We start from the raw sequence: 14,842 nt of genomic DNA, 5'->3' as shown, positions 1-14,842 counted from the left end.
AACTAACCTGTCTGAGCCACAGTGTTTTTTAATTATAAATTTAAAATGCATGTATCAGTTCCACCAAGACATCTGGTCCCAGGAAGCATTAGTGTCTCCTTCATCATTTCCCATAGACATGCTATTATCTTTCTTGGAGGATTCATCTCAGGAATGAATTGGCGTTGTTCAGATAGGTGAAAACAGGGTTCTGTCTTGGGGATGGGAGTGAGGGGAAGGAACCTAACTCAACAATCCTTCAAAGCCTCACACTGGAATAAGGCCATTTCATTGAGCCATCTCCCTTTCCTTTAAAGCTAATAGAAGGACCATTTCTTCCATAAACTTAGTACTTTTTTGTGTCATTTCCAAACCACTGATACCCTTTCTAAATTGATACTCATTTTATGTTTGAGCAAGTTTTTAAACTAAGGTTCAATGCATGGCATAGACTTGGAGAACTGGATTATTCACAGAAAAATCAGTGAAGCTGGTGATATATCATGAAATAGAGGTATTTTTTATTCTCAAAGATATAGCAAAATTCGGGATAATTTCATATGTACTTGAATCAGTGATTATTTTTTGCATTAAGCATATAGTGCTAAATGAGAATATAGATAAATATTTAAATATTCCCGTGTCCTCAACCCTCCTAGTGGGAATTGAAAAAAAAAAAAACTGGCAGGATAAAGTTATTGTACTACTATTGCATAGTTCTTTTCTCCCAAGAAATTCTAAGAGTTATGCTAATAATGCAACTTGTCCTGGACAAGGTGAAGTGATACCCAAAGTGTCTCAATTTAATAAATGGGAAAACTGAGGCCAGAAGAGGTATATGCCCAGCTTTCAAATATGCACAGAAAAGCCATACTGTAGGTTCAGATTTTCTGACTTCCATCCTGTAGCTTCTGTTTTGTTTATTCATTCACACTCACATCATTCATTCACTTATTACTCATTCAGTTGATACAATGGACATAGCAGTAAAAGGAGCTATAAAGAACACCAAAGAAATAGAAAATAATTCTTGGAGTTAAGGATCATAATCTAGCTGAAGAGATAAAACCAACACAGCAAAAACAAAACACAACAAAGCAAAGCTAAAATGACAATGTGCCTGGTACTCTGGTTGGAAAAGTACTTTAAAAATTCAAAGAGTCCAGTACAGTGTGAAGCCTGCCTGTTAAGGTTTCGCAAAGAGGGCGGAACTTGATGTCAGAAATGACAACAGTTTTCTTGCCATGGGAGTGGCAAGGTGAGGATGGTGACAGGGTAAGTGTTTTCAAAGAGAAAGTTGTGGTCCGAATATCTGTGCCCCCTATGATTCATATGTTGAAATCCTAACCCCAGGCACTGATATTAGGAGGTGGGGCCTTTGGGAGGTGATTAGGTTATGGGAGATTAGTGACCTTATAAAAGAGACCCCAGGCCAGTCACAGTGACTCACGCCTTTAATCCCAGCACTTTGGCAGGCTGAGGTGGGCAGATCACCTGATGTCTGGAGTTCGAGACCAGCCTGGCCAACATGGTGAAACCCTGTCTCTACTAAAAATACAAAAATTAACCAGGCGTGGTGGTACATACCTGTAATCCCAGGTACCCAAGGGGCTGAGGCAGGAGAATAGCTTGAACCCAGGAGGTGGAGGTTGCAGTGAGCCGAGATTGTGCCACTACACTCCAGCCTGGGTGACAGAGCAAGACTCTGTCTCATGAAAAAATAAAAATAAAAGAGAGAGACCCCAGACAGATCCTTCATTCCTCCTGCCACACATGAGGTTACAAGGAGAAAATACCTGTTTATGGGGAATAGGCTCTCACCAGACACTGAATCCTCTGGCTCCTTGATATTGAACTTCCCAGTCTCTAGAACTTTGAGAAGTAAATTTCTGTAGTTTATAAGCCACACAATCTATGGTATTTTATTATAGCATTCTGAATGGACTAGACAGAGGAAAAGCATAAGCAAAATAGTAGGAAGGCAGAAATGAATATAGTTTATTTAAAAAAATAGTGGGGTTGTTTTGAAATGAACATTTCTTTTGGAAAAGAAGAAGGTGAAAGGAAGGAAAAAAAGCCAAAAGAAGAAAAGAAACCCTACAAGGGGAAAGGAGCTGAGGATCTGTTGCATATGCAATGGATTGGCATTCAGAATCTATTCCCCTTGCCCCTGGTATATGTACGTACTGCAGAAGCTAGATAGCAAAAAAAGACATTTTCCCAGCCCCCTTGAAGTAGGGATTGTGGATGTTAATTAGGTTCCACCAGTCAGGCCAGCTTCCAGGCACACAACCTGTGTTGCATAGACCCCTTGCTCAGAAGGGCCCCAGGTTTGTTTTAATGCTCTGCTGCTGCGGTCTTGAAATCCTGAATAATTTTAGCTTTGAATTCATGTTTTGTAAGTGAAGTCCAATGGAACAATGGAGCATGAGCAGAGGGAATATATGCAAGATGGGTGTCCACTGTGGTCCCTGCTGCCCCATTCCCATGCAGCTTCAGGGGTGCCCCCGAGCACAGAATGTGGTGGACCTAAGATGCAAGAGAGTTCAGCCAGGCTCAAAACCAGCACAGAGTAAGTGTATCAGAGAAACAACTGAGTCCGCAGGCTGCTGAGGGCATGAGAGGCCACGCTCTCCATTTGAGACAGTATTTACTTGGAACACAAAAAGGTGAAGGTATTCTAAGAAACGTGAACCACTGAGGTACCCTTATCATATGTTTTCCTACTTGTGTATTTCTTATCTCTCTGTATTAGGCAACCACTTACACTGAAAATAAAGACATAGAAGGAAAGCAAAAGATGGGGCAACGCGTAATTCCTTTCCCTTTCTGTCTTTCCTTATTCATAAGCAAAGCCAAAGGTAGAGAACATTAATGGACTGTCAGCATATCAAGAAATAAAATACAAATAGTTGAGTTTGTTTTATGCAGTGTTTTCGCTGTTCTGGTAAGAACAGAATATCTAAGTACGTGTACAAGCTACCAGGTACAAACTGTGTGCTTTTGGTGATTCTACATATAAGTGAAATGCTATTATATTTGCTTCTGCAACTGGTATTGTACAATGTAAAAATGAATGTTAAAAGTCATACTAATAATTTTAATGTTTAATTTTTCCTTACTTAGAAAGACATTAATACCAAGTAAAAAACACCATGACAAGAGAAATACCACAGAAAAAAGGAAAAAGCTTTCTATTTTAGTACCTTCAGTGACACTTTTTTCCTCCTTTGTGAGCAAGATGCCCCACATATTATGTAGCAAACCCTTTTCACAAGTTTGTTTCCCATGTGTGAGATCTGGAAGGCAACAATAGTGTGGGCACGACCTTTCTTTCTACCCACTACCTGCATCAAGGTCATTGCCACTGCCTGAGGCCAGCCATGTTTCATGATTTAAGACACTTTCATCACAAGATGAAAACAACGTGAATCCCAAAGTAATGTTTAAATTAATTTTGGGGTTCTTTTACTTATCCTAAAACTAATTCAGGGTTTTGAGAATAATATCATTTTTAAACTCATTTTAATTTTTATTGCGGTAATACTATTGTGTAATTTAACATTTCAAATAGCATATGATTTTTTAAATTTAGATATAATTCGCAAACCCTAAAATTCAGCTTTTCAAAGTATACAATTTAGTAGTGTTTAGTATACTCACAAAGTGATGCAACCATCACCACCATTCAAATTACAAATATTTTCATCATCCCAAAAAAGAAACCGTGTACCTTATTGGCAGTCACACCCCATTACCCCTCTCCCAAACTCCTGTCGATTACTAATCTATTTTCTCTCTCTGTGGATTTGTTTATTCTGAATATTTTATACAAATGGAATCAAACGATATGAGATCTTTTGTGTCTCGCTTCTTTCACTTAGCACAATGTTTTCAAGGTTTATTCTTGCTCTAACAGGTATCAATACATCATTCATTTTTAGGGTTAATACTCCATTGTATAGATATGCCACGTTTTGTTTATCCATTCATCCACTGAAGTATATAAAGTTTTGTGTTTTGTGATTTTGTGGCTTTTGTTTGTTTGTTTCTTGAGACAAGGTCTCATTCTGTTACCCTGGTTGAGCAGTGGTGCAATCATGGTTCACTGCAGCCTCCACTCCCCAGGTCAGGCCATTCTCCTACTTTAGTCTTCAGAGTAGCGAGGACTAAAGTCACACACCATCAGTCTTAGCTAATTAAAAAAAATTTTTTTGTAGAGACAGAATCCTGCTAAGTTGCCCAGGTTGGTCTCAAACCCCTGGGCTCAAGTGATCTCCCCGACCCCTACCCCACTTCAGACTCCCAAGGTGCTAGGATTATAAGCATGAGCCACCGTGCCTGGCCTGCAGTCCATCAGGTTTTAAGGAAATAAGAGTAGTTGGCCAGGTGCAGTGGCTCACGTCTATAATCCCAGCACTTTGGGAGGCCAAGGCAGGTGGATTACCTGAGGTCAAGAGTTCAAGACCAGCCTGGCCAACATGGCGAAACCCTGTCTCTACTAAAAATACAAAAAAAAAAAAAAAATAGCCAGACGTGGTGGCAGGTGCCTGTAATCCTAGCTATTCAGGAGGCTGAGGCAGGAGGATCGCTTGAACCTGGGAGGGAGAGGTTGCAGTGAGCCGAGATCTCGCCACTGCACTCCAGCTTGGGCGACAAAAGCAAAAACTCCATCTCAAAAAAAAAAAGAAAGAGTAGTCACTTGCTCCATTCTTTCCTACTTTTCCTACTCCCCAAAGGAAGTCACTTTCTAGGCTTTTGGTTATTTCTCCTGGTATTTACCTGTGTTTCTATATATCATCTTTATACTGCTATTTATTTATAATTTATATATATTTATTCTATTCTTACTTTGGAAGATGATCATGCATCATTTTTATACCTCTTTACATACTTATTCTTTCTTCTTCCTTTCTCTTAATATAGTTTCCTCGACAATTTTCGGTTAAATTACTATTTCGTGACCATGTCAAAGAATAGTCACTGCTGAGCCAAGAATTACATTCCTGTTACTTTTGCTTTTCTGAACCGGGAGAATCACCTCTTCTCCTAATCTCGCATGGGGAAATGCCACAGGGCCCAGGACTTGTGCTGCTGCTTTCCTCTGTCTATGCTCCCTCCCTAGCCATCCTCATGGCTCAAATAATAACCATGTGCTTTTGACTGCTAAATTCATACTGCCAGCCTGGTCTTCACCTGAATTCCAGTCCCTTCTTTCCTTGCCTGGTCTTCACCTGAATTCCAGTCCCTTCTTTCCTCCCTCCCTCCCTCCCTCCCTCCCTTCTTCCTTCCTTCCTTCCTTCCTTCCTTCCTTCCTTCCTTCCTTCCTTCCTTCCTTCCTTCCTTCCTTCCTTCCTTCCTTCTTTCTTTCTTTCTTTCTTTCTTTCTTTCTTTCTTTCTTTCTTTCTTTCTTTCTTTCTTTCTTTCTTTCTTTCTTTCCTTCTTTCTTTCTTTCTTTCTCTCTCTCTCTCTCTCTCTCTCTCTCTCTCTCTCTTTCTTTCTTTCTTTCTTTCTTTCTTTCTTTCTTTCTTTCTTTCTTTCTTTCTTTCAAAACAGAGTTTCTCTGTTGTTGCCCCAGCTGGAGTGCAATGGCGAGGCTTTGGCTCACTGCAGCCTCCACCTCCTGGGTGGAAGCGATTCACCTGCCTCAGCCTCCCAAGTAGTCTGGATTACAGGCGCCTGCCACCACGCCCAGCTCATTTTTGTATTTCTAGTAGAGAGGGTGTTTCACCATGTTGGCCAGGCTGGTCTCAAACTCATGACCTCAGGTGATCTGCCCTCCTTGGCCTCCCAAAATGCTGGGATTACAGGCGTGAGTCACTGAGCCAGGACTGAATTCCAGTCTCCATTGGTTTTGCCCAAAGCTGACTTGACATTTGCTCTTGGATGTCTAACAAGTATCACGTACTTAATTTGTCCAAAACAGACCCATCTCCCCTCCTGGTGAGCCACAGCCTTCACCATCTCAGTAAATGGCACTGCTATTTTTCCAGTTGGTTCATCTCCAAGCCTTGAAAAGATCCCTTTCTTGTTTTTCCTTTCATACTCCATATCCAATCCACAGAAAATTCTGTTAACTGTATTCTTAAAATATATCCAAAATCCAACCACTTCTCACCACCTCTACTAGTACCTTCTCAAAGCCAGAACAGCAGCATCATTCCTTACGGTTGTCACTGTGATAACCTTCTGACGGGTCTCCCTCCTGCCCTCCTGGCCCCCTGCAGTTTTAGACACCAGTCATTTTCACATGATCCCTATAGCCACATCTCCCCAGTGATTTCCTATGTCACTCAGATAAAAGGTGGTGTAAGATCTGGCTCTGCTGTCTTCGACCTCATGTCCTTCCACTCTCCCCCTCCTCACTCTGTTCCAGCAGCACTGGCTTCCTAGACATACTTGGAAATTTCTAAGTTCATTGTTTTCCCCTTGCCATTCCTGCCTCTTGGAATGCTTTGCTCCCAAGTAGCAGCATGACTCGCTCCCTTTCTTCTCAAAAGTCCTACTTTTTTTGAAGTGGCTCAAATGTCACTTCACTGACGTGGTTGTCCCTGATTAGCCTGTATAAATGAACACCCTACTATGACTCTCTCTATACCTCTTATTCTGCTTTATTTCTCCCCATGATATCTATCACCTCCTGACATATTACTTATTTATCTACTGTCTGCCTTCTTCCCATGGAAGGCAGGGATGTTGTCTGTTGTGTGTGCTACCATATCTCTAGTTCTAGAATGTGCCTGGAATACAGTAAGCACTCAACAAATATTTGATGAGTAAATGAGTTAATAAGAAGTGTCAATGAATGCATGTATTCAATCTACAAGTTGAATTTAGAAGCAGAGTTTCATATTCTGCATTAAATTCCATGTAGCTTCTCCTCATAAATGCATCCTTAGTCAGTAGGACTCTGTGTTTAAGTATCTTTCTCTCCACTAGAATGAAGATTTTCAGAGGAATTCTCAATGCCTGCCTCAGAGGCCACCCTCAATAAAATGTTTGCGGGACTGTGCCACCTTAGAGATTTAAAGAATTAATGGACATAGCTGCTCATTAGAGTCACATGTTGCCCATCCCTAAAATATGTTTACGAGTGAGTGCAATACATCAAAGAAAGATGATTCCAAAACCTCATTCATCCATTCATTCGTTCATTCAACAGTTATTGATCACATATGTATTAAATACCTTCTCTGTGAAAGTTTCTAGTTCCTGAACACTTTCTATTCTTGTGTCTAAATTACCACTTGATTTTCCCCCTCCTAGTGATCTAAAACGTTGTTTCTTGTTCTGACCTCAGTGGAGCTAGGGAACAGCTGGGTACCAGCATCTACCTAATCACCCTTCATCCCTTGGAAATTGTTAAGACATGCCAGGATGCTCTTTGCTGATGCCTCTCAAATTTAAAATGGGAATACTGGGTATTCAATACAGAGGCCTTGACATTTAAAATACCTGACTCTTCTTTCTCAGCCTGAGAGAAATGCCTGGTTGTTGACATTCAGGGTCCAGCACAGGCCAGCCATCCTTCCTTGGGGCTGGTGTTTGGTTTGATGGGTTGAGTTCACAGATAATGGATACATTTTCCTAAGTCATCAAAGCAGGAGGAACCCACATCTTTGGAAGCAAATTATGGTAGCATGATAAAAGAGGGATAATATTTTATATGAAAATTGAATTCTTTTTTTTCTTTTTCTGTTTTTTTTTTTGTTTTGTTTTGTTTTTTTTTGAGATGGAGTCTCGCTCTGTCACCCGGGCTGGAGTGCAGTGGTGCAATCTCCACTCACTGCAACCTCCACCTCCCAGGTTCAAGCAATTCTTGTGCCTCAGCCTCCGTACTAGCTGGGACTACAGGTGCCTCCATGGTACTTGGCTAATTTATTTGTATTTTTAGTAAAGATGGGGTTTCACCATGTTGCCCAGGCTGGTCTCAAATTCCTGGCTTCAAGTGATCCACCCACCTTGGCCTCCCAAAGTTCTGGGATTACAGGCGTGAGCTACCGTACCAGCCCTGGAGCTTGAATTCTATTCAGCTGATATGGAGCAATTTTATTTTATTTTATTTTATTTATTTTTTCTTTTTCTTTTTTTCTTTTTTTTTTTTTTTTTTGAGACGGAGTCTCGCTCTGTTGCCCAGGCTGGAGCATGGTGATGTGATCTTGGCTCACTGAAACCTCTGCCTCCCGGGTTCAAGCAATTCTTCTCCCTCAGCCTCTCGAGTAGCTGGGATTACAGGCATGAGCCACCATGTCCGGCTAATTTTTTTTGTATTTTTAGTAGAGATGGGGTTTCACCATGTTAGTCAGGCTGGTCTCGAACTCCTGATGTCAAATGATCCACCCTCCTTGGCTTCCCAAAGTGCTGGTATTACAGGCATAAGTCACCATGCGTGGCCAAATGGAGCAGTTTTAAAATGTGGGGAAAGAAATGAGGCCAAATTGGAAACAAAGCTCCTAAGTCATATAGGAGGACTGTTTTGTTGTCAGGACTTTGCAATTTCTCTACAAAGTCCCTTGGCTCCTCGCACATTCTTCCAAACTTCTTGCTTTAGTTGGAATGAAAAGGTGTCCTTGGAATGAGTTTCCTGAAACTGGCTCACTGTGTTATGTAAACAAACCAGTTTTATAAGAAAGTGCCATGGGGGCCTTTTCCAGAGGGCCTTATTTGTAGGTCAGAGGTCAAGCAAGGAAGACAATTAACAGTATTTTGCAACATTTCTTCACTGTTTTTGTTAGCATCATTTTAAAAAGCTGAGTACTTGCAAGTTAAAGATATGTTTCACTTCAAGAAAACAAGAGACAAAAGTTTATTCTTCAGAAAAAATTTTTTTAAAACCCTCAGAGCCTAACTCAATTTTAAGTCAAGGAGGCAATCTGAAAAAGCAAGTTCCCCTGTTGTACTTGAGTGTTCAGTTTGCACATACGGGTTTACGTACACACACTCTCTCACACAATTTGATTTATACCCGGCTTTTTGTTTGTTTGTTTTTCTTCTGGTTCAAAGGTATTGTGTAAAAGGAAGCTATAGCCATTGATTTGCCTGTGGGACATTAGTAGGGGAAATGGGCTCATCTGCCTGGAAAGGTGAGCCGGGATTTCAGGCTATAGAACGGACTGGGACCTGATTCCTATCATATACATTTGCCCGTGAAATGACCCATTCAGCTGTAATGAGGTAGAGTTATTGCCCGTGGCCAGATTGTTGGGAGATCTCCCTGGAGCCGCTCAGGGACCTGCGGGTGAGGTGAGTTGGATGGTTTCCCCACACAGCTTCTGGGTGAAACTGGGGTCTTTTGTTTTCCTCTGGGAAGTTGGCTTAAGCCTTCAGAACCCTGCATGTGGCCAGTTCCCCTGCCAAGTGACTCGTCCTTGGGAAGGAATGGGCTGTAAACACAGGGACAGCCCAGGTAGGACACATGGTTTGTAATTTTTAACTAACACTGTGCTTCTCCCAATATGCCCAGCCTTTCTTCAGAATCATTCTTTCCTTTTGGCTTCTTTCTTCTAGGAGTGACTGTCTTTTTCTCTCTTTAAAGTATTTTCAAAATCCAGTGTTCTTTATCCTGATTTTCCAAGTTTTACACTGTTCCCCATTATTTCAGGGAAGAACACCCTCAAACTGCATTTTTCCTCTGCTCTCAAACCACCACCACAGAAGACTTCTGTGATCAAACATGTGGGGGGTTTCCCCACACCCCAAGCAACAGATACCAGCTCGGCGGCCTCCAATTCAGTTCCGACACTATCTACCCAGAGATAATGTCAGATTCCACAGGTTGAGGGCTCAGTCCCACAAGACCTGTTCCCCCACTCCCCCAGTCTCAAGTCCAAGCCTCCAGCACTTCTGAGTGGCTTCAAGTTGGGGTTCCCACAACCCCCTCTTCAGGTTTAACTAATTTGCTAGAGCGGCTCACAGAACTCAGGGAAACACTTACTTATGTTTACCAGTTTCGTAAGAAGAATATTTTATTTTATTTTATTTTTTTAACAGATGGGGGTCTCACTATGTTGCCCAGGCTGGTCTCAAACTCCTGGCCTCAAGCGATCCCCTCCATCTCAGCCTCCCACAGTGCTGGGATTAAAAGCATGAGCCACTGTACCTGGCCCAAGAAGGATATTTTAAAAAGTACAAATAAACAGCCAGACAAAGAGATACATCAGAGAAGGTCTGGAAGAGATACATCAGAGAAGGTCTGGAAGGACGCCAGGCACAGGAGCTTCTGTCCTCATGAATTTGGGGCGTGCCACCCGCCTGCGTGGATGAGTTCTGCTATGCCTTCCTGTCAGCCTCCACGTGTTCAGCTCTCCAGAAGCTCCCCAGACCCCGTCCTTTGGGCCTTTTATGGAGACTTCTTTTGTTGTCTGTGATGGAAGCATGGACAACTGTGAGGAAATGAGATTGGGCAAAAAGAGTATGATCTAAACCCAGCAAGACCTGTCTGTTCAGATTCTTCTTAGCCTCTTTGTGCAGGATTTCTTCCTCCAGAATATAGCGCAGGACCCTCTTTAAAATGAGGGTCGTAGGACCCATAATCAGGTTAGAGTTCTGCCTTGGGCAGGTGAAAGGAGGATAGGAGAAGGTCAGAGAGAGATATTTTGTTTCCTGAGCCTTGAAGTGCCCCCAACATTACAACAAAAGACTGTAACAATGGCTATGAGAGTTAGGAGCTAGCAACCGTGGACAAAAAACCATATATATTAATATTATCATAATATCCCATCCATCCTACCCACAAGTTCCAGATCAGAATGTTCCACCTGCCTTGTGCCCTGGATTTCTACTGGAATCACATTTCCTCTTAGCAAGAATGCAAACAGGTTGGGGATCTTCTGGACTGAGCCCTCCAAAGAACATGAGCAGTCAGGTCACCCACTGATACCTGACTAGACAAGCATTGTTTTTGATGCAGACAAATAATAAAGACAACAAAAGCAGCACATCTTAGGGAGTTAAACAACAGAAACAGGTGGCTGCAAATTCCTTTCTTAACTCTACCATCAACTCCCTGTGTGACCTTGAGTTTCTCAGACTTATCATGAATATAGAGAACCTCAGATAATTTCCTAGGGCTATTTTGAACAATACATAATAATTAATTGGTTAAATAATGCAGTGATTACAAATCATTTTCTGTATGCAGAGCTTTCACTAAGTAATTCTGCATGACTTACTAAATGACTGAACTGAAAGCAATGAAAGCAATGGAGTGAAGTTCACATTGTTTTTTTTTTTGTTTTTTGTTTTTTTTTTGCTATATAATGAAAGCTAACAATTATTAAAAGGTTTATTATATACCAGGTGCTTAGCTTAGATGATCTCGTTTAATTTTTCCCAACAACCCTAAGTTGTCAATACTTTTGTTTTTCCCATTTTAGAGATGAGGACACTGAGGCACAAATAAGTTAAATAACTTCCAAAAGTCTTGCAGTCAAAAGGAGCCGGAACGAGGATGTGGACTCTCATAGTTCATTTTTAGAGTTGATGCTTTTACTCATTCTGCCATAATGCTCACATATGTCTGTAAGTCTCTCAAACCATTGCAGGAAAGTTTTGACAATTTTTTCTTTAAAACATTCAGTCCCACGGATGAAATAATGAATAACTAACACTTATTGAACAATTACTATGTACAACTGCACATATTAAACCATTTAATTTTGACATTAACCCTATGAAGTTGGCACCGATATTACTGCCAGTTTAAAGATGAGGCACAGAGATGTTAAGAAACTTGTCCAAGGTCCCACAGCTAGCAAGTGTCAGAGGTCACAGCTTTGAACCCTGGGCGGTCTAGGTTTCGAGTTCATGCTCTTTATCAAGAAATATGCCCAATAAATGACTGAAAGTGTAGGGAAGCATGTAGAGTGCTGTTAAGGACTCAAGGAGTAGACTTGGCCACCAAACTAACTGTGTGACCTTAGGCTTGAGTTTCTTCATCTGAAAAATAGATGTTCTCCCTAACCCTGCCAGCTTTATAATTCCATAACTTAACATGTATGCATTTATTTATCTTTTCTTTTTTCTTTTTTTAAATTTTCTATTATTTTTTTTAGACAGGGTCTCACTTTAATTGCCCAAGCTGGATTACAGTGGCACAATTTTGGCTCACTGCAACCTCTGCCTCCCAGGGTCAAGCGATCCTCCCGCCTCAGCCTCCTGAGTAGCTGGAATTAGGTGTGTGCATTACCACATCCAGTTAATTCTTCCATTTTTTGTAGAGACGGGGTTTTCCATTTTGCCCAGGCTGGTCCTGAATTCCTGAACTCAAGCAATCCACCTTCCTTGGTCTCCCAAAGTGTTGGGATTACAGGCATGAGCCATCACACCCAGCCACGTCTGCATTTAGTAATAAGAGTCCGGAGACAACCATTGCAGTTTCAGAAACAAATTGGGTAGAAAAGATCAGTTTTAGGAATTTGAAAAGAGGCAGGAAGGATACACAGGTTTAGAGTTTCATTCAGGAGCCCTGGGATGCCGGAATCCAGAAGTGCTAAGGAGACTTCAAGGAGATGAAGCCACTTGGCAGGAGAACAACATTTTGATTCCAGCAGGAGAGCCAGCTGGTGTGGCTTATGGAGATCTGAGCAGAGGGGCCCCACAGGATTCACCTAGAACAGAGGTGCCAATGGAGAGGAAAGGGAAAAAAATTACAGTTTAGTAGACAACACTGCCATTGTGTTTTGTGAACTGGGATGTAATATTGGGGAAAGAGTAGTCACAAATCCATTATTCTTAAAATTCAAGGTTTTATTTATTTTTATTTTATTTTATTTTATTTTTGAGACAAAGTCTTGCTCTGTTGCCCAGGCTGGCATGCAGTGGTGCTAACCCTAATCCTACTCCAGGTTCAAGCAATTCTCCTGCCTCAGCCTCCCAAGTAGCTGGGATTACAGGTGCACACCACCACGCCTGGCTAATTTTTGTATTTTTAGTAGAGACAGGTTTCGCCATGTTGGCCAGACTGGTCTCGAACTCCTGACCTCAGGTGATCCACCCGCCTTGGCCTCTCAAAGTTCTGGGATTACAGGCATGAGCCACTACGCCTGGCCTAAAATTCAAGTTTTATGGTCAAGGCAGCATATAAAGAGCGCCCCTGAGGGCTTTGCAGTGGGAGAGACATGGTTCGTATCCGTCCTCCACCACTTTTTAGCTTGGGATACTGAGAAAGTGCCTTAATATTCTCCTCGGTAAAATAAGGATCATACAGACACCAAAGAGGGACTCAATAAATGCTATTTTCCATCCCAGCAGGCCAGGATGGTTTCTATCCAACCCCACCATAAACCTAAGAAAATCAAAACCCAACTAACTCCTAGCAGTGAGGAAAATCTTTGATCTTGAAGAGGACTGAAGATGTTATGTTTACTCCTGTTGCTCTTTTCAAGTTGCTGTAGATTTCTCAGAGAGCTTAGCCCTGATCTCAGAGAGGCAGGGATGGGAATACAGTGATAGGCAGCAAAACAAGCAACCCAAAATTAAAAGAGATGAACTTACTCCCAAAGGTAAGTACAGGAGGGTTCTACCAACAGCGTCGGAACAGGGGTTTCCCTTCCTCAGTCCTGTTTCCTCACCGCCACCCCAGGTAGAGTCAGCTAGGCAGATGCTGGCCAATGGCTGACCCACTTCAAGGGGCTATTCAGAGAATGATATTTGCTTATGCAACTTCTCAGGGTCCCCCAAATGGAAGAAACATCAGGCTTAACGTCACTCCAGGGCAAAAGTGGGGAGATGAGGTGTCATGTACATAGATGCATGAGAGCAAGAGGGAGACAGTGGGAAAAGTCGACCTACATTTGCTTCCTATCGTTGCTACAACAAATTACCACAGACAGTGGCTTGAGACAACACACATTTATTATCTCATGGCTCTTGAGGTCAGAAAGCTAAAATGGGTTAGCAGGGCACCACTCCTTCTAGAGGCTCTAGTGGGTAACTCGTTTCTTTGCCTTTTCTAGTTATTAGAGGCTGCCTGTGTTCCTTGACTATGGTTTTCAACCATTCCTACCTCTACTTCCTCTTCACATCTCTGACTCTGACTCTGACTCTTCTGTTTCCCTCTTGCAAGAACCCTTGTGATTCCTTTGGGCCCACCTGGGTAATCCAAGATGTCTCCCTATCTCAAGATCCTGAATTAAATCACATCTGCGAACTTCCTTTTGCCATGTGAAGTTAACATGTTCACAGGTTCTGGGGATTAGGACACAGACATCTTCAGGGTACCATTATTCGGGCTACCACACTACCTACATTTTGGTATCCAAAAATTTGGTTCATCTCCCTATTAACTTTATGACCTCAAACAAGTCACTTCTCTCTAACCTTGCCATCTATATCAGTAGCAGTATTTTACTTGATTTCTTTACTTTGAGGGTTTATGGGGCAATCCATATAAAATGTCTACCACTGAGCCTTGCATGGTGTGAGTTCTACTTCCCCTTTCCCTTCTCTACCACATGAGTAGACATTGTGGAGATGATGGTTGGAAAAGAGCACTGGGATTCTTGCCAGCTGTCACAGGCTGAATTCCTGAGAAAATTGACTTTGCAATGGAGATATGCGTGCAGAAACTTTATTAAGACCTGGTCTTAAGATGGACACCTGTACAGGGATATGAAAGAAGCAGGTCTGGGCAGAGGGAGAAGTTGGGCTGCCATGAAAATGCAACAAAGGCCCATGGGGAACCCAGAGTTGACTCAAGTTAGGACAAGGGGCCAGGCCTTTTATATCCCTCCATGAACTAGTCATTATATGTGAGTTGCCCAGAGAGGGCCATGACATTGGCCAAGGTGGCTCTCTCCCATGGAGACAATCCTGGGTGGGGGGTCTCATCCGTGACTCACACTTCCAGCAGCTGGGGGAATGC

The sequence above is a fragment of the Macaca mulatta genome, chromosome 5, assembly GCF_049350105.2.
Source record: "Macaca mulatta isolate MMU2019108-1 chromosome 5, T2T-MMU8v2.0, whole genome shotgun sequence".
NCBI lineage: Eukaryota > Metazoa > Chordata > Mammalia > Primates > Cercopithecidae > Macaca > Macaca mulatta.
Note: the sequence above shows the minus strand (reverse complement) of the source record.